At 43.3% G+C, this 20,949-nt stretch overlaps 1 pseudogene; it reads right to left on the bottom strand.

Moving 5' to 3' along the window:
- The window catches only part of LOC149459810 (ATP-binding cassette sub-family B member 6-like), a 42,517-nt pseudogene that overhangs the window by 15,074 nt on the left and 6,494 nt on the right, over window positions 1-20,949 (bottom strand).

The raw sequence follows: 20,949 nt of genomic DNA, 5'->3' as shown, positions 1-20,949 counted from the left end.
TGCATAGAGCTGAATTGAAAAAAAAAAGGCAAACAGTGCAATATATTATAACAACGTACTGCCCTGGCCCTACACAAGGCACACCGGCATATGTGTTATATGGAGCATAGTGCTTCCCAGCTCTTATGATGAGCCCTAATGATGGCCATACACATTACAATCCATTTGTACAAACTCCCTTGGATTTATTAAAACTCCATTCAATTCATATCCAATCCGACAGGCCCTGGCCCTACATAGGTATTGGTGGATCTATAGGAGATTGTACAACACATGCATAAAAGCTGCTCACCTCCTGATCTTCACTGAAGAGTTCAAACATGTTCTCCATGTCGATGAATGAATTCTGAATCATTCTGTAACACACAGATAAACATTTTCAGCAATGCTGACACTCACATGGAATCTCTGCTATGCTTGCAAACACCTTTCTTAATCCCGGGACCCTCATCTGACCAGCTCCCAACTTCCGGACTTCTCTCATGCTGCTTCCTCTCTTTGCAACTCTATTCTGCATACCATCAGGCATTCACCAACACTCCAAGGACACTTATAATGAAAGAAATACTCAGGATGCTAGCATTCAACACACTTTTTCTGGGTCAGTGACTGGAAGTATTGAATCCATTAGACCCGAAAAACATTAGGGACTTATCAGTGCAGACTTCATCAGAGTTCACGAGAATGAACAATGGCACTGTCTATGTGGACTTAAAGGGTTATGCCACTTTCGTGGGGAAAAAAATAAAAATAAATAAATAATAATAATAATAATAAAAAAAAAAAAAAAAAAAAATATATATATATATATATATATAATTGCTACACAAGTCATGTTGTGAATGAATGTTATTAAACATGACTTTTCCTTTTCAGTCTGCAGTTCTGTAATTTTCTGTGAAATGCAATGTAATATGGCTGCCTGGTGGCATTCTGTACACAGATGGTGACAGCAAAGACAGGCCCTCTTTATTGAGACATCTGAGGTCTATTAGACCCCAGACCTGAACAGCATTAGATCAGACCAAGATAGATATGATCTGATACTTGTACAACCAAGAAATAGCTTGTAAACAAATGATATACATATACAGGTCGCTTCCACTTTCTAATATCATAGAGGTGATCAGAGACAAATCAGGTTTCTAAACATCTCTATGGTAAGCCAGTGCAACTGCTGACTGAACACTTTTGTCTATTTACTCACTCAATTTATAACATTTGTATCGTGTGTTTTTTCTGGATTTTTGGTTGATATTCAGTCTCCATCATTTAAGATACACCTATGATAACATTTATAGACCCTTTATGTAAGTGGGCAAATTTACAAAATCTGCAGGGGATCAAATAATTATTTTCCCCACTGTATATTCTCCAAGAGATGTCAAATGGTTTATTGCTCTTTAAGCTTTCAAAAAAATATAATATCAGATTTGGATGGACTGACCCTTTTAACTCTTGTATCTTTACCATGCCCTCATTTTTAATCCTTATGTCCTAGCTCAGTGGTCTTCAAACTGTGGCCCAGGAGCCATATGTGTCCCTTTTTTTGCCTGTATCTGGCCCTTGGGGCACCATTCATCCCAATGACACCAATGATGGGACACTATTCCTCCCACTGAAACCAATGATGGGGAACCATTCATCCCAATGACACCAACGTTGCGGCACTATTCCTCCCACTGATACCAATGATGGGGCACTATTCCTCCCACTATTACCAATGATGGGGCACTATTCCTCCCACTGACACCAATGATGGGACACTATTCCTCCCACTATTACCAATGATGGGGCACTATTAATCTCACTGATACCAATGATGGGGCACTATTCCTCCCACTGACACCAATGATGGGACACTATTCCTCCCACTATTACCAATGATGGGGCACTATTCCTCCCACTATTACCAATGATGGGGCACTATTCCTCCCACTATTACCAATGATGGGGCACTATTCCTCCCACTGATACCAATGATGGGGCACTATTCCTCCCACTGACACCAATGATGGGACACTATTCCTCCCACTATTACCAATGATGGGGCACTATTAATCCCAATCACACCAACGTTGCGGCACTCTTCCTCCCACTAAAACCAATGATGGAGCATTGCTTACTCCCATTGGCATCAAGGCTTTTTCTACTCCCACTGGCTATGGGCTGGCTAAAACCTAAAGGACAGTAAACTGGCCCTTTGTTTGGAAAGTTTGGAGGCCCTGTCCTAAGCTGGACAGTTCTGCATCTCGGATCTCAGTGGACTATAAATGGGTTACACCAGTAGCTGGAGGGTCCATGCATTCTCTGGGCAGGCCTTAAGTGGACTGTAGAAGGGTTACATGTGTACTAGGGACTGGGACTGAAATGTTGGTAAGTATGCTAATGTACATTTATCTTTTCAGCCATGCAGAAGATTGCTCGTCTATAAACAGATGCCACTAATGAAATAAATTATTTGATCCCTATATTATCTCAAGGCCTCTCAGTACCAATTTGAGAGCACAATCCATCACTGAATAGACTGGCAGCAGGCAATATTTTTCCCTCGGGACAGATACATGGTCCATGCTTTTCTAAAGCACAACTTACCTGTAGTAGGTACCAAACCAGTTGAGTGGTGTGTAAAGTTGGATGATATAGGTACCAAAAAGCACATAGTCACCAACCTGTATATGCAAGAAAGCAGCAAATCAGAGAAAGGATATCCATCTGTATACAAAGGTGCAGCACAGGAATATGGCCGGTTATTGTAACTTACTTTAAACTTGTTTTCAGTGACAAAGTAGGCGCACAGCAATGAGCCAGCCAATAGCCCCAGCCCAATGATAAGGTTCTGGGTCTGATTTAAAAATGCCAACGTAGCATTAACCTTCCACTCTGACACCTAAAAGGAGACAAAACACTGAAGAACATACAGTCCAATGAAGAAAGCATCACAGACTGACAAATCAAACTAAAGCAATCAATAGATGATTTGATTTACTTTCCTGCAACCAGTGGTTGCTCGATTCCCTGTCTGTGTTAATAGGGGAATCCCTCTGGCAGAGCTATTGTGTTCTGCTAGCAGTGAGATTTTCCGACTGGCAGAACACAATGATTACTGCTAGCGGCTATAGCCATCGGCAGTAATCGCATGTAGAAAAAAATCCAACTGGCTGGTTGTACCCATGTTGATCGATGGGGATTCTCTATTGTCCCAGTGTCTGTTTTTCGGTATTCCATCAATAACCATAAATCTAAAGTTGGGGGCAACAGAGAATTATCCTTGAGAAAACGGAAAGTCCAGTGGATTCACCACTTGAATACATTATCCCCTAAGAGATTGATCTCTGATTTTGATTTGTATTTATTTCTGTGATTTTTCTATGAGTTGAATCCTTCTTTATGGTGCATATCTATCTATCTATCTATCTATACACACACACAGTTGTGTTCAAAATAATAGCAGTCAGACATCACTAACCTGATCAATCACTGTTTTTGGTAGAAATGATATTTCTACATGGCAAATAATTTACTAGCAGGTGTAGTAGAGTAATAGAAATCCAACAGACCCAACAGTCATGACATGCATGCTGCTGATTCTGTGTAATTGAATCATTAATTGAAAGGGGCATGTTCAAAATAATAGCAGTGTGGAGTTCTATTAGTGAGGTCATTCATTCTTTGAAAAACAGGTGACAATTGCCCCTAATTATTGCCCTTATTTAAGGAAGGAAGGCAGCAAATGTTGTACATGCTGGTTACAGTGCATTTCTCTCTGAAATTCTGAGGAAAATGGGTCGTTCCAGACATTGTTCAGAAGAACAGCGTACCTTGATTAAAAAGTTGATTGGAGAGGGGAAAACATATAAAGAAGTGCAGAAAATGATCGGCTGCTCAGCTAAAATGATCGCAAATGCTTTAAAATGGCGACCAAAACCTGAAAGACGTGGAAGAAAGCGGAAAACTACCATTGGAATGGATAGAAGAATAGCCAAAATGGCGCGGACTCAGCCAACAATCAGCTCCAGGAAGATGAAAGAAGGTGTGACGTTCCCTGTGAGGACTGTTACAATTAGAAGACGCCTATGTGAAGCCAAGCTATCTGCAAGAAGCCCCCGCAAAGTCCCACTGTTGGAAAAAAGACACGTGCTGAAGAGGTTACAATTTGCCAAAGAGCACATTGACTGGCCTAAAGAGAAATGGCGCAACATTTTGTGGACTGATGAAAGTAAGATTGTTCTTTTTGGGTCTAGTGGCCGGAGACAGTTTGTCAGACGACCCCCAAACACTGAATTCAAGCCACAGTACACTGTGAAGACAGTGAAGCATGGTGGTGCAAGCATCATGATATGGGGATGTTTCTCATACTACGCTGTTGGGCCTATTTATCGCATACCAGGGATCATGGATCAGTTTGAATACATCAGAATACTTGAAGAGGTCATGCTGCCTTATGCTGAAGTGGAAATGCCCTTGAAATGGGTGTTCCAACAAGACAACGACCCCAAACACACCAGTAAACGTGCAACATCTTGGTTCCAGACCAACAAGATGGACGTTATGGAGTGGCCAGCCCAATCCCCGGATCTTAATCCAAATAGAAAACTTGTGGGGTGACATCAAAAATGCAGTTTCTGAGGCAAATCAAAGAAATAGAGAAGAACTGTGGAATGTGGTCCAATCATCCTGGGCTGGAATACCTGATCACAGCTGCCAGAAGTTGGGTGACTCCATACAACACAGATGTACAGCAGTTCTCAGAAACAGTGCGACTACAACCAAATATTCATGAAGTCATTCAAAGGTAAGCAAAATCTTCAAACATTTCTCAGTTTATATAGTGAATGTTTGAGTTTGTAAAGAAGAATACAAACACTGCGATTTTTTTTGAACCGTCTAATATTCACTTTTCTTCATTTATTTTAGAGGAACAACACAAATTTGATCTATTTTTCTTCATGTTGTGATTTGGAATAGAATGTGTCGTGTTCCCAATGCATTTGTGTGGATGGAAATAAAAGCTATTAGAAGGATTTTCAGCTTTATTCACTTTTTCCAACACACTGCTATTATTTTGAACACAACTGTATATGAGAAAATACAAATAAGAATAAAGATGAAACTGAAGTAAAAAAAAAAAAAAAGTCTAAAAAAAATCACATGTAGTAAAATCAATGTTAATGTGAATACCCCACATAATAAATAGCACATATAATTAGAACTATAGTCTCAAACGATGAAATAACAGACTTAAATGATAAAGCAAAACCCACTTTAAGTGAACAACAGCATCTTGACACAGCCCCTTAGAAATCCCAACTTCAGCATACAAAATAATCCGGAACATACTGTATGTGCACTTACCTGGTATTTCAGTATGGCATCATTGAATCGGTTCACCTCATAGTCTTCAGCATTATAATATTTCACCTGAAATGCATCAGACAGGAATACATTAGCATTAAGCCCTGTAGAGAGTTACCCCGGGTTCACACATATGCGGTGCGGTACATCGCATGTGATTCACACAGGAACCGCACCGCATTCCTCTGCGAATCACATGCGATTTGTGTGCGGTGCGATTGGAGACGTACATTATGTATGGCTCTAATTGCACCGCACCCGCACCAAAAACGTGCCGGACCCTTTTTTGGGTTCGCACTAGAAACGGATCGCATGGGTATTCACACCTATGCGATCCGATTCTACACACTGCAGACCAATTTTGGAGTGTAGTTAACTTAACATACACACCCGCATTGGTTCGCATGAACGGGGTGCGATTCTGATCCGGTGCAGAATTCACACAGAAAACGCTGTGAATTCTGGACCACATCCAGGGCCTAAGAGCCATTTACTTACTTTTCTCTGCTATCGTGGAGCTGTGCGCAGCCGGCCTATAGAGGTGAATGGGAACACATCAAACGTAAAGACTCCCCCGTACAGCCGAGTTTGACAGGTATGCAAAGATGGGTGCACAGCAGGGGCGGACTGACAACTCATGGGGCCCCCGGGCAATAGGGGATCATGGGGCCCCTGTGTCCTTGCCCAAACTCAAAAAAGCCTATGAAAAAGGTACCAGGGGCATCTCATGGTGCCCCCTACCGACCATGCACAGCTGCACCAGATTCTGGGGTTGATTTACTAAAGGAGAATAGACTGTGCACTTTGCAAAGTGCAGTTGCTCCAGCGTTTAGTAAATGAGCAGAAACTCTGCTGACTTCCATCATCCAATCACGTGCAAACAAAAATGCTGTTTTTATTTTCCTTGCATTGCGATTGGGTATTCTTTGCAAAGTGAAGCGTCACCTCTGGAGTAACTGCACATGCAGAGAGTGACTGAACTTTGCAAAGTGCACAGTCTATTTGCCTTTTAGTAAATCAACCCCTCTGAGTGCTCCAGCTTTAATAAATCACCCCTACAGACTGGTTGAGTTCATCCAGGGCTCCACGATGAGTTCCTGGAACCAGAAGATTGCCGCTTTCCAGGTACGGCTGATTAGAATTTGCAGACCTCTGGACTGGAAGGATGCAGGATTTATCTAGGTTATCATTTGCATTAGATCTTTAACCCAAGCCAATACATTTATTTTATTATTACACTTTGTACAAGTTGTGGAATTATTGCACCGCACCCAACTGTCTGAAAGGTTACACAGAATAACCCGTTATCAGCCAAATGAAAAGAAGTAATAAAGATGGAGCCTTTATTATGTATTGCTATGCACCACACCCTGGATATACAGTGGGGCAAAAAAGTATTTAGTCAGCCACCAATTGTGCAAGTTCTCCCACTTAAAAAGATGAGAGAGGCCTGTAATTGGCATCATAGGTAGACCTCAACTATGAGAGACAAAATGAGAAAAAAAATCCAGACAATCACATTGGCTGATTTGGAAAGAATTTATTTGCAAATTATGGTGGAAAATAAGTATTTGGTCAATATGAAAAGTTCATCTCAATACTTTGTTATATATCCTTTGTTGGCAATGACAGAGGTCAGACGTTTCCTGTAAGTCTTCACAAGGTTGGCACACACTGTTGCTGGTATGTTGGCCCATCCTCCATGCAGATCTCCTCTAGAGCAGTGATGTTTTTGGGCTGTCGCTGGGCAACACGGACTTTCAACTCCCTCCAAAGGTTTTCTATGGGCTTGAGATCTGGAGACTGGCTAGGCCACTCCAGGACCTTGAAATGCTTCTTACGAATCCACTCCTTTGTTGCCGGGGCGGTATGTTTGGGATCATTGTCATGTTGGAAGACCCAGCCACGTTTCATCTTCAATGCCCTTGCTGATGGAAGGAGGTTTGCACTCACAATCTCACGATACATGGCCCCATTCATTCTGTCCTGTACATGGATCAGTCGTCCTGGTCCCTTTGCAGAGAAACAGCCCCAAAGCATGATGTTGCCACCCCCATGCTTCACAGTAGGTATGGTGTTCTTTGGATGCAACTCGGCATTCTCTCTCCTCCAAACACGACGAGTTGTGTTTCTACCAAACAGTTCTATTTTGGTTTCATCTGACCATATGACATTCTCCCAATCCTCTTCTGGATCATCCAAATGCTCTCTAGCAAACTTCAGACGGGCCCAGACATGTACTGGCTTAAGCAGGGGGACACGTCTAGCACTGCAGGATCTGAGTCCCTGGCGGCGTAGTGTGTTACTGATGGTAGTCTTTGTTACGTTGGTCCCAGCTCTCTGCAGGTCATTCACTAGGTCCCCCCGTGTGGTCCTGGGATTTTTGCTCACTGTTCTTGTGATCATTTTGACCCCATGGGGTGAGATCTTGCGTGGAGCCCCAGATCGAGGGAGATTATCAGTGGTCTTGTATGTCTTCCATTTGTTTTGTCTTGATTTGTTCACACCAAGCTGCTTGCCTATTGCAGATTCAGTCTTCCCAGCCTGGTGCAGGTCTACAATTTTGTTTCTGGTGTCCTTTGACAGCTCTTTGGTCTTCACCATAGTGGAGTTTGGAGTGTGACTGTTTGAGGTTGTGGACAGGTGTCTTTTATACTGATAACAAGTTCAAACAGGTGCCATTGATACAGGTAATGAGTGCAGGACAGAGGAGCCTCTTAACCATTAGCCGCCCGGCCAATGGCCGTTTGGCGGCTTCAAATGTGCTCCTGTATGCTGGGTGCACGCCATTTGGCGTGCTCCCGCACATGCGCAGTTTGCGCTAATGCAGAGCGGCGCAGCAGCGCGATCTGTCACCGGCCGCGTACCTCGGACACGGCCGATGACAGATCTGAGTACCGGCCCCCGTTGCAGGTACCATGTGACCTGCTGTGACCAATCACAGCAGGTCACATGACAGTTGTATACAATGGATGGCTTCATTCATGCCATCCATTGTATACTAGTGCCTAGCTGTGAATGGTCACAGCTAATCACATGCACATGTCAGCTAAGCACAAAAAAAAAAAAAAAAAAAAAAAAAAAAAGCTGAATGAATCGATTTCATTCAGGTAAATGCTTGCTTATAGCAAAGTAATTCTTTGCTATAAGCAAATTGTAAAATAATAAAAAAAAAAAAATACTGATCACTGCCCCAAAGTAGTACAATGTTACTATGGTAACATTGTACTACTGTGGTCATATTAAAATATGAAAAAAAAAATCTTAAAAAAAAAAAAAAAAAATGTAATAAAAAATTAAAAAAAAAAAAATATATATATATATATTTTTTTTTTCATACTGTCACCAGTCAGTGTCCCTGTTCACCGCCATGCCAGTTATATGATGACGCTGTACTGCACTGGTGACAGTATGTAAAAAAAAAAATAGTGAAAATAATTTTTTTCATTTTTTCATTTTCCAAAAAATTGTGACAAAAAAAATACAACTTCAAAAAACTCGCCATGCCTCTTATGAAGTACGTCGGACTGTCTACTCTGCAAAAAGGGGTCATTTGGGGATATCTGTACTGTTCTGACATTCTTGGACCTTAAGAAATTAGATTGGCTGTCAGTACTTCAGGATTGATCAATAATCAGATCTATACCATAGTCTGTGAACTCTATAACTTTCCTACAAACTAAATAATACATCCTAATTTGGGTTATTTTCACCAAAGACATGTAGCAGAATACATCTCGGCCTAAATTTATGAAGAACAATTATTAATTTGTAAACTTTTATAACAGAAACAAAGAAAAACGTGTTTTTTTTTTCAAAATTTTTGGTATTTTTTTTGTTAATTTAGCAAAAAATAAAAACCCCAGCGGTGATTAAATACCACCAAAAGAAAGCTCTAGTTGTGTGAAGAAAATGATAAAATTTTAGTTTGGGTACAATGTTGTATGACCGCGCAATTGTCATTCAAAGTGTGAGAGCGCTGAAACGTGAAAAATGGCTTGGACAGGAAGGGGGAAAATTGCCCGGTATTGAAATGGTTAAAGAAGAAGGTACAGGTCTGTGAGAGCCAGAAATCTTGCTTGTTTGTAGGTGACCAAATACTTATTTTTCACCATAATTTGCAAATAAATTCTTTCCAAATCAGCCAAAGTGATTGTCTGGATTTGTTTCCTCATTTTGTCTCTCATAATTGAGGTCTACCTATGATGCCAATTACAGGCCTCTCTCCTCTTTTTAAGTGGGAGAACTTGCACAATTGGTGGCTGACTAAATACTTTTTTGCCCCACTGTAACAGGGAATCAATCTTGGCTGAAAAGAAAATTCATAACCAAAGTAAACACACAAATCATATAAATGTCACACATCGGGTCCATCAGTCAGTACAATTTACAATGCAGAATAAAAAAAAAAGTCACCGTTTCAAAGTTCAGCAGAGAGTCTACAGCCCGGGATTTGGCTTCATTGTCTCTGGTGTTCATATCCCGGCGGTATTTCGTTCTCCATTCTGTGATAATGATGGTGAGAGCTGCAAAGCAGGAAAAAGACTGTTATGGGACTTTCACCCACACAGCAGATGACATGCCAATCACAGAGAGGGCCTAACAGAATCTAAACTGAGAGATTATAGCTAATTTACTAAAGGAGTTGAGAATCTTCACTGAAAAATTGTGAGAACTTTCATTTTATTTAACCAATCATGTGAAAAGCTAATTCCTGATCACTTTGAATACTTAAAGGGGCTGTAAACCTCAGACATGAAATATGAACAAAACATATCCCTCTACAGTATGTACTTACAGTGGATATAAAAAGTCTACACACCCGTTAAAATATCAGGTTTCTGTGATGTAAAAAAATGAGACAAAGATAAATCATTTCAGAACTTTTTCTACCTGTAATGTGACCTATAAACTGTACAACTCAATTGAAAAACAAACTGAAATCTTTTAGGGGGGGGGGGGTAACCATTAAAAACAAAAATAATGTGGTTGCATAAGTGTGCACACCCTCTAATAACTGGGGATGTAGCTGTGTTCAGAATTAAGCAATCACATTCACAATCATGTTAAATAGGAGTCAGTACACACCTGCCATCATTTAAAGTGCCTCTGATTAACCCCAAATAAAGTTCAGCTGTTCTAGTCGGTCTTTCCTGACATTTTTTTAGTCGCATCCTACAGCAAAAGCCATGGTCCGCAGAGAGCTTTCGATGCATCAGAGGAATCTCATTGTTAAAAGGTGTCAGTCAGGAGAAGGGTACAAAAGAATTTCCAAGGCTTTAGATATACCATGGAACATAGTGAAGACAGTCATCATCAAGTGGAGAAAATATGGTGCAACAGTGACATTACCAAGAACTGGACGTCCCTCCAAAATGGATGAAAAGATGAGAAGAAAACTGGTCTGGGAGGCTGCCAAGAGCCCTACAGCAACATGAAAGGAGCAGCAGGAATATCTGGCAAGTCCTGGCTGTGTGGTACATGTGACAACAATCTCCCGTATTCTTCATATGTCTGGGCTATGGGGTAGAGTGGAAGACGGAAGCCTTTTCTTATGAAGAAAAATCAAACCCAGCTAAATTTTGCAAAAACGCATCTGAAGCCTCCCAAAAACATGTGGGAAATGTGTTATGGTCTGATGAAACCAAGGTTGAACTTTTTGGCCATAATTCCAAAAGATATGTTTGGCGCAAAAACAACACTGCACATCACCAAAAGAACACCATACCCACCGTGAAGCATGGTGGTGGCAGCATCATGTTTTGGAGCTGTTTTTCTTCAGCTGGAACTGGAGCCTTAGTCAAGGTAGAGGGAATTATGAACAGTTCCAAATACCAGTCAATATTGACACAAAACCTTCAGGCTTCTGCTAGATGAAGAGGAACTGCATCTTTCAGCAGGACAACAACCCAAAGCATACATCCAAATCAACAAAGGAACGGCTTCACCAGAAGAAGATGAAAGGTTTGGAATGGCCCAGCCAGAGCCCAGACCTGAATCCGCTGGAAAATCTGTTGGGCGATCTGAAGAGGGCTGTGCACAGGAGATGCCTTCGCAATCTGACAGATTTGGGGTGTTTTTGCAAGGAAGAGCGGGCAAATATTGCCAAGTCAGGATGTGCCGAGCTGATAGACTCCTCCCCAACAAGACTGAGTGCTGGAATCACATCAAAAGGGGCTTCAACAAAGGATTAGTTTAAGGGTGTGCACACTTATGCAACCAGATTATTTTAGTTTTTTATTTTTACTTCCCTCCACCTAAAAGATTTCAGTTTTTTGTTCAACTGAGTTGTACAGTTTATTTAAATATAATCACTATATTTTGAACTGTCTTAAAAGCCCTACTACGTAGTCTCCCATTCCACAGGGGAACCTAAAAATGCAGCCAGCAGGTCCGCTGGCTAATAGAGCTGATCGGAGACTGGAATGCCTCCAATCATCTCTGTGGTCTAAGAGAACAGAAGCTATGAGATTTCATAATTTCCATTTCGTCAGATATAAACAAAGCCATTTTAAAATTGGGACAGGATCTGATCACACCGATCTTGGTGTGATCATATGCTTTAAGGGCGAAGAGGAGAGATCTAGAGTCTAATAGACCCCAGATTTCTCAGAAAAGAGTACCTGTCATTGCCTAATGCTATCACAGGGGATATTTACATTCCCTGTGATAACAATAAATGTGATAAAAAAAATAAAATAAAAATGAAAGGGATAGTGTAAAAATAATTAAAAAAAGCAATAATTAAAAAAAAAAAAGAAATCACTACCACTCCCACCCTTGCGCTTGCGCGCAAAGGCAAACCCAAGCGACGGTCCCATGGCGGTATGTAAACAGAGACTGCACCATGCATGTGAGGTATCACAGCGAACGTCAGATCAAGAGCTGTAATTCCAGTACTAGAACTCCTGTGTAAATTTAAAGTGGTGACCTGTACAGGCTTTTAAAACGCCGCCTATGGATATTAAAAATGTACGGAATTTGTCGCTGTTGCACGGGCGTGCACAATTTTAAAGCATGTTACGGCGTAACTTCGTCTTTTATATTTTGTAAAACAAAAAAAAAATTTGAATTCTAAAAAGTGTATTCTTTCCAAAAAGTTTGCATTTAAAAAATTTCTGCGCAAATACTGTGTGACATAAAAAATGTCAACACCCACTCTAGGGAAAAAAATATATAATGTTTGGGGGCTCAAAGTCATTTTCTAGCAAAAAAAACGTTTTTTTCAAGTAAACAAAAAGTGTCAGAAAAGGCTCGGTCTTCAAGAGGTTAGAAAAGTGGGTGATGTGTGGCATAAGTTTCTAATGTTGGCCATTTCAGGGAGAATAAAACGGTGGGTGGTGAAATGTTTTATGTCACACAGTGTTTTCACAGCGATTTTTCACATTTTTTGGAAAGAATACACTTTTTAGAACTTAATTTTTTTTTTGTTTGACAAAATATAATGACCCCCAAAATAAATGACCCCTTTTTGGAAAGTAGACACTCCAATGGTATTTGCTAAGAGGCATGGTGAGTATTTTGCAGATCTCATTTGTTGCCACAAGTTTTTGGAAAATGAAGAAAGAAAAGGAAAATGTATTTTTTCTTTTCCTTTCTTCTTTTTCAAAACCCTATGACAAAATTCTCACCATGCCGCTTTTCAAATTCCTTGGGGTGTCTATTTCCAAAAAGGGGTCATTTGGGGAGGTGTTTGTACTATCCTGGCATTTTAGGGCTTCTGAAACTGTGATAGGTATTGGGGAAGTGATATGAGGAAATATGCCCTTCGAAAGCCTGGAGGTGGTCATTGGATTTCAGGCTCCTGTATGTGGCTAGGCTGCTAAAGAGTCTCTCACATGTGGTATCCCCATACTCAGGAGAAGTAGCAGAATGTGTTTTGGGGTGTAATTCCACATATATCCACGGTATGCGTGAGCAATATATCATTTAAGTGACAACTTTGTGTAAAAAAAAAAAAAAAGTCATTTTCCAAAAATTTGTGGTAAAAAATAAAATGTTCCATGGACTCAACATGCATCTCTGCAAATTCCTTGAGGTGTCTACTTTGCAAAAAAAGGGTCATTTGGGATTGTACTGTCCTGGCATTTTAGCACCTCAAGAAATGTGATAGGCAGTCAGAAAATAAAAGCTGTGTAAATTCCAATACATATACCATTTTTTGTAGACGCTATAACTTTCACACAAACCAGTTAATATACTTGTATTGGATTTTTTTTTTTTCTAAAGACATGCAGCAGAATACATTTTAGCCTAAATTCATGACTAACTGGATATTTTTTATAACTGAAAGTAACAAATATTGTTTTTGTTTTTTTTTTAATTTTCGGTCTTTTTTCATTTATATCATAAAAAATAAAAAACCCATTGGTGATCAAATACCACCGGAAGAAAGCTCTATTTGTGTGTGGGTACAGCATTGCATGACCGTGCAATTACCAATTGAAATAGCGCAGTGCCGAATAGCAATGGAGGTGCAGCGGGAATCAGAAGATTCCTGCTGGTACAATTTGTCGCAGCCCCTATTACTAGTATTAATGTAACCTAAACGTGCTAGAGACATTCCCTGTGCCATGACACCAGAACAGGGGCGGACTGACAACTCATGGGGCCCCCGGGCAATAGGGGATCATGGGGCCCTGTGTCCTTGTCCAAACTCAAAAAAGCCTATGAAAAAGGTACCAGGGGCATCTCATGGGGCCCCCTACTGACCCCGGGCCCTCGGGCAGTGCCCGAGTTTCCAAATGGTCAGTCCGCCCCTGCACCAGAATTCCAGCCTTGTGATAAAATATGTCAGGCAGCCCTCTCTGTACAATGCTTACACATGACATTACAGCTCCATCCGGGCACAGCCAGCCTGCTGACCCCCCCTCATCCCAGGGCCGTGGATAAGGGGGTATCACCAGTCCTCCTGTACGGGGCCCAGGAAGCTGGGTGAATCGGATGTGGGCAGGGAGGGCGATTGGCACAGAGGGTGGGGGAGGGGGCAATACTGGAACCAATCCCCTGTATGGCTCTCTCTGCAGCAGCTGAAAGCTGGCTTCTTCTCCTTTCCCCCCTCCGCTGGCTTTCAGCTGCTGCAGAAAGAGGCATACAGGGGATCGGTTCCACTAATTTACCAGCCCATTCCTTTCCTGAATGAACAAAATGAACGATCAGTTCCAATCACTCACGGTGTTCATTCATAACTGAAGCATAATAAACTGTGTTTTGGTTGGCTGTATGGGGCCCAGTGGTTTGGAGGGCCCTGTTAGGTTGGCTGTATGGGGCCCGGTGGTTTGGAGGGACCTATCAGGTTGGCTGTAAGGGGCCCCATGGTTTCTAACAGCAGCCCTGCCTCATCCCCCCACTAGTCTCTGAGTATTCCCCTGAGAACCCGAGCTAACTTACTGGGTTTAGCTGCCTTCCTGTGTCACCCCTCCGACATACCCATGGCCTGGCACCCCGTAGGTTGCAGGTGTGAGCCCCGCACATTTTCAGCCAGTCACTCCTCTAACTCACCATGTTGATGCCCTGCAGCTCTGCCTCCTGGTAAGTGGCGATCTCACATCTCACGCACTCTCTGCGATCTGGAGTATATGCAATAAGAATGCAGCGGTTGCGGCAGGAATGGGGAGAGCAGGGGGTCAGTTTCACTCATTTACCAGCCCTTCCTTTCCTAAGTGAACACAACGAGCGATCTGTACCGATCACTCACTGTGCTCATTCATAAAGAAGCAAAATAAACTGTGTTTTTTGTGGGGATGGGGGGGGGGGAGGGGGGCTGTTAGGTTGGCTGTATGGGGCCCAGTGGTTTGGAGGGCCCTGTTAGGTTGGCTGTATGGGGCCCGGTGGTTTGGGGGGCCCTGTCAGGTTGGCTGTAAGGGGCCCCATGGTTTCTAACAGCAGCCCTGCCTCATCCCCCCACTAGTCTCTGAGTATTCCCCTGAGAACCCGAGCTAACTTACTGGGTTTAGCTGCCTTCCTGTGTCACCCCTCCGACAAAGCCATGGCCTGGCACCCCGTAGGTTGCAGGTGTGAGCCCCGCACATTTTCAGCCAGTCACTCCTCTAACTCACCATGTGGATGCCCTGCAGCTCCGCCTCCCGGTAAGTGGCGATCTCACGCACTCTCTGCGATCCGGAGTATATGCAATAGGAATGCAGCGGTTGTGGCAGGAATGGGGAGAGAAGGGCCGGCATAGGCAGCAAATCTGGCTGGGGGAATGACACACAGTTAGGACTGAGGGGGAGGAGAGTCGGCCAGGGGTCCTGAAACGCAGACTGGCACGGGGCCTCCTGCACCGTTGTGGAATTGAGCACTATACTGCTGCCTGTGAGGACCTGGAGCTCTGGGCACCTGGTGTCACCCGGGGGCGGTCTGCACCCCCTTGCACCCCCATAGGGACGCCACTGCTCCTGTCTGGAGCTTAAATCATAAAATTAATCTCCAGTCAGGAGTGAAATGCATTAAAATTGGTTGCACCTGCTGGACTTGTCTGTAATAATTTGAGTCAATGAACTTAATTTCGTCATTTACACTGGGTTCACATATATGTGGTGCGGTATATCGCATGTGACTCGCACAGGAACCGTACTGCATTCATATGCAAATCACATACGATTTGTGTGCGGTGCGATTGGAGCCATACATATTGTAAGGCTGAAATCGCACCGCACCAAAAAGGTGCAGGTCCCTTTTTTGGTCCGCACTAGAATCGGATCGCATAGGTGTTCATACCTATGCAATCCAATTCTGCACACTACACCGCGTTTTGCAGGTCGCTTTCGGAGTGTTGTTAACTTAACATACACACCCGCAGCGGTTTGCATGAATGGGGTGCGATTCTGATGCGGTGCGGAATTCGCACAGAAAACGCTGCAAATTCCGCACCGCATCAGTGTGAACCCAGGCTTAAGGTGAGGGTCTTTTCCCTCTTTCCTCTGGAGGACAGAAACGGTAGGCAGAGTTTAAGCCTTGGTTCACACTGATGCGGTCTGGAATTCACAGCGGCTTCTGTGTGAATTCCACACCGCATCATAATCGTACCCCGTTCATGCGAACCGCTGCGGGTGTGTATGTTAAGTTAACAACACCCCGAAATTGGTCCGCTAAACGCGGTGCGATGTGAAGAATCGGATCGCATAGGCGTGGATACGCATGCGATCCGATTCTAATACAGACCAAAAAAAGGGTCCTGCACCTTTTTGATGCAGATGCTGTGCGGTTTGAGCCATACAAAATGAATGGCTCAAATCGCACCGCACAGAATTCACATGTGATTTGCACTGGAATGCGGTGCGGTTCCTGTGCGAATCACATGCGATATAACGCGCCGCACAAGTGTGAACCCGGGCTTACACGGTTACTGCTGCAAAGTATATTGTGACCCAACCATAACATGCGCTCTTACAGCACCTTTTTAATTATGCCATTTCATTGCAGTATATTGCAACATAGTCAACAGCGGCCTCTACAAATAAAACATCCTGCGTCTTCTCCTGTCTTCGTACTTACTCAGATATAAAGTCATACAGACGAAAATGATCAACCCAAACCAGGCGTTGAAGGAAGACGTGAAATAGACGATCCCAATGACAATATCGGCAATGGTTGGAAGTATACTGAACACTATGTAACTGGAAGAGAAAAAACAGATTAATCAGTGCCAGGGGCGGACTAACAACTCATGGGGCCCCCGGGCAATAGGGGATCATGGGGCCCCTGTGTCCTTGCCCAAACTCAAAAAAGCCTATGAAAAAGGTACCAGGGGCATCTCATGGGGCCCCCTACTGACCCCGGGCCCTCGGGCAGTGCCCGATTTTCCAAATGGTCAGTCCGCCCCTGATCAGTGCTAAGCAGTGCCAGTAATATGATCAGTACATCATCAATAAGAACCTTTACCCACCTCCCTTCTCTCACCTGTACACCCCCTATGGACCAGAGAAGTGTTTACATTTCTGCTACGGGCCTGTTTATTCAGCAATAACTTTCCCTTTACCCCGAGGTTCACACCTAAGCGCTTTCCGTTGTGTTTTTCAGAAACGCAGTACAGTCTATTTAACATGATTTCCTATGGGACACGCTCACATCTTCACGTTTTCACCCGGTGCGTTTTTTTGGTAAGGGTCAGGGACTTTTTTAAAAAGCAAAAAGTTGCATTTTTGGTTTTATAGTCTTCAATGGAAACGATGCAAAAAACCATGTAGTGCGTTTTGGCAGCATTTTTGCTGTGTTTTTGATGCGCTTTAATCTGCCTAGTAACAAGAGGCAGAAGGACTGGACATGCTATACACATCCTGTGCGTGTAGAATGTGAATTGTCCTCAACTGGCTAACAATAGTACTACATGGACACAATGGACTTACGGGACTGTTACTAATAATAAAGCTGGATGCAAAGGTAACAACAGTAAAGTGCACAGTGACTAAATGGTTAGCACTTCCGCCTGGCAGTACTAGGAACGCTGGTTCAAATCCCAACCATGGCACCACCTGCCTGGAGTTTGCATGCTCTCCCTGTGCCTGCATGGGTTTCCTCCAGGTACTCCGGTTTCCTCCCACACATGCTGGTAGGTTGATTGGCTCCAGTCTAAATTGTCCCTAGTATGTGTATGTATGAATGTGAGTTAGGGACCTTAGATGGTACGCCCCGTGAGGGTTAGGGACTGATGTGAATGTACTGTATACATAAGTAGATTAGGTGGTGTAGCGCTAATACCATGTGATACTTGACATAAAAAATCAATAAAAGGACTCGATAGTAAATAGGTGAATACATAAATTTTATGAACAAATATATAGGTGTACAGTGGTGCACCTAATGTGTCCCTGGAGAAGTCACGTGTTATTGTGACGCAACATGTAAGACTAGAGCAGGGGCGGACTGACAACTCATGGGGCCCCCGGGCAATAGGGGATCATGGGGCCCCTGTGTCCTTGCCCAAACTCAAAAAAGCCTATGAAAAAGGTACCAGGGGCATCTCATGGGGCCCCCTACTGACCCCGGGCCCTCGGGCAGTGCCCGAGTTTCCAAATGGTCAGTCCGCCCCTGGACTAGAGCGTGGTGATGCAAATATGCGCGGATGACAGCCATCTTTGGACTCCCTATGCAAACACCCTGACTGTGGGTTATACAGTTCATCCACCCCTAAGTGACAAGGTCCAAATTGGGCCCAATTACCCATTTTCTCTCCCTGGTTTCATGTGACTCGTTAGTGTTGCAAGGTCTCAGGTGTGAATGGGGAGCGGGTGTGTTAAATTTGGTGTTATCGCTCTCACTCTCTCATACTGGTCACTGGAAGTTCAACATGGCACCTCATGGCAAAGAACTCTCTGAGGATCTGAAAAAAATAATTGTTGCTCTACATAAAGATGGCCTAGGCTATAAGAAGATTGCCAAGACCCTGAAACTGAGCTGCGGCATGGTGGGCAAGACCATACAGCGGTTTAACAGGACAGGTTTCACTCAGAACAGGTCAGTAATGCCCATCATGGAAATGGGCCAACAGTACAATGCAATGAAGGTGGTGGGCATAGCCAGTGTCCAGGTTGCAGGGTCCTCAATTGTTCTACCAGAGAGTCGGTAGAAGCATATGGTCAGTCATGACCTGTTAGGCCATTAGAGCTAGAGTGTGCCATAAAACGTATATTCCACATGAGTCATTCTTCATACAAACTCATAAACTTCAGCAGGAACTGGGCACATTAATATGAAGTATATATCTGGATAGGTCATTTTAATATGAGTCAAACGAGACTTTGCATGACTATATCAGTACCTACAACAGAGAAGAAAGCAGTCTCTTATCCTGAGTAGTAAAGATACGCTATGTTTGCTATCTTTGCATTTGGAATATAATTCTAAATATTAATCTCCCAGTTGCTAGGATGCTCCCTGTACCTATTGAAGGTTATTGACCTTAGTATGAAATTGTAAGGGACTTAGGCGGTAACCAAAGTTATGACCAACACCCATCCCCAAACGGGATGATTGGCCATTTGTTCTCAGGAGACACCCCTTTGAGATAATAGTAAAAGACTTCCAGCCCGGAGAAAGGGAGCTCTCCTTTTAACTTCGATCAGGAACCACCTAAGAGACTTGAGAGCCAAGGCAACCTTTTGTTTGGACGACTGGACTCAAACCAAGTATTCTGCCTTTTGAACTTCTTTATTTTATTTCTCTGTTGCTTTATTACTCTCTCTCTCTCTCTATATATATATACACAGTGGGGAAAAAAGTATTTAGTCAGCCACCAATTTTGCAAGTTCTCCCACTTAAAAAGATGAGAGAGGCCTGTAATTGGCATCATAGGTAGACCTCAACTATGAGAGACAAAATGAGAAAAAACATCCAGACAATCACATTGGCTGATTTGGAAAGAATTTATTTGTAAATTATGGTGGAAAATAAGTATTTGGTCACCTACAAACAAGCAAGATTTCTGGCTCTCACAGACCTGTACCTTCTTCTTTAAGAGGCTCCTCTGTCCTGCACTCATTACCTGTATCAATGGCACCTGTTTGAACTTGTTATCAGTATAAAAGACACCTGTCCACAACCTCAAACAGTCACACTCCAAACTCCACTATGGTGAAGACCAAAGAGCTGTCAAAGGACACCAGAAACAAAATTGTAGACCTGCACCAGGCTGGGAAGACTGAATCTGCAATAGGCAAGCAGCTTGGTGTGAACAAATCAACTGTGGGAGCAATAATTAGAAAATGGAAGACATACAAGACCACTGATAGTCTCCCTCGATCTGGGGCTCCACGCAAGATCTCACCCCGTGGGGTCAAAATGATCACAAGAACGGTGAGCAAAAAACCCGGGACCACACGGGGGGACCTAGTGAATGACCTGCAGAGAGCTGGGACCAACGTAACAAAGGCTACCATCAGTAACACACTACCCCGCCAGGGACTCAGATCCTGCAGTGCCAGACGTGTCCCCCTGCTTAAGCCAGTACATGTCTGGGCCCGTCTGAAGTGTACTAGAGAGCATTTGGATGATCTAGAAGAGGATTGGGAGAATGTCATATGCTCAGATGAAACCAAAATAGAACTGTTTGGTAGAAACACAACTCGTCGTGTTTGGAGGAGAGAGAATGCTGAGTTGCATCCAAAGAACACCATACCTACTGTGAAGCATGGGGGTGGCAACATCATGCTTTGGGGCTGTTTCTCCGCAAAGGGACCAGGACGACTGATCCATGTACAGGACAGAATGAATGGGGCCATGTATCGTGAGATTTTGAGTGCAAACCTCCTTCCATCAGCAAGGGCATTGAAGATGAAACATGGCTGGGTCTTCAAACATGACAATGATCCCAAACATACCGCCCGGGCAACGAAGGAGTGGCTTCGTAAGAAGCATTTCAAGGTCCTGGAGTGGCCTAGCCAGTCTCCAGATCTCAACCCCATAGAAAACCTTTGGAGGGAGTTGAAAGTCCGTGTTGCCCAGCGACAGACCCAAAACATCACTGCTCTAGAGGAGATCTGCATGGAGGATGGGCCAACATACCAGCAACAGTGTGTGCCAACCTTGTGAAGACTTACAGGAAATGTTTGACCTCTGTCATTGCCAACAAAGGATATATAACAAAGTATTGAGATG

This window comes from Staurois parvus, unplaced genomic scaffold (assembly GCF_062004578.1).
Source record: "Staurois parvus isolate SC_StPar_1 unplaced genomic scaffold, SC_StPar_1.0 ptg000246l, whole genome shotgun sequence".
Classification (NCBI taxonomy): Eukaryota; Metazoa; Chordata; class Amphibia; order Anura; family Ranidae; genus Staurois; species Staurois parvus.
The sequence above is the reverse complement of the archived record's forward strand: the minus strand, read 5'-3'. Positions and strand labels throughout refer to the sequence as shown.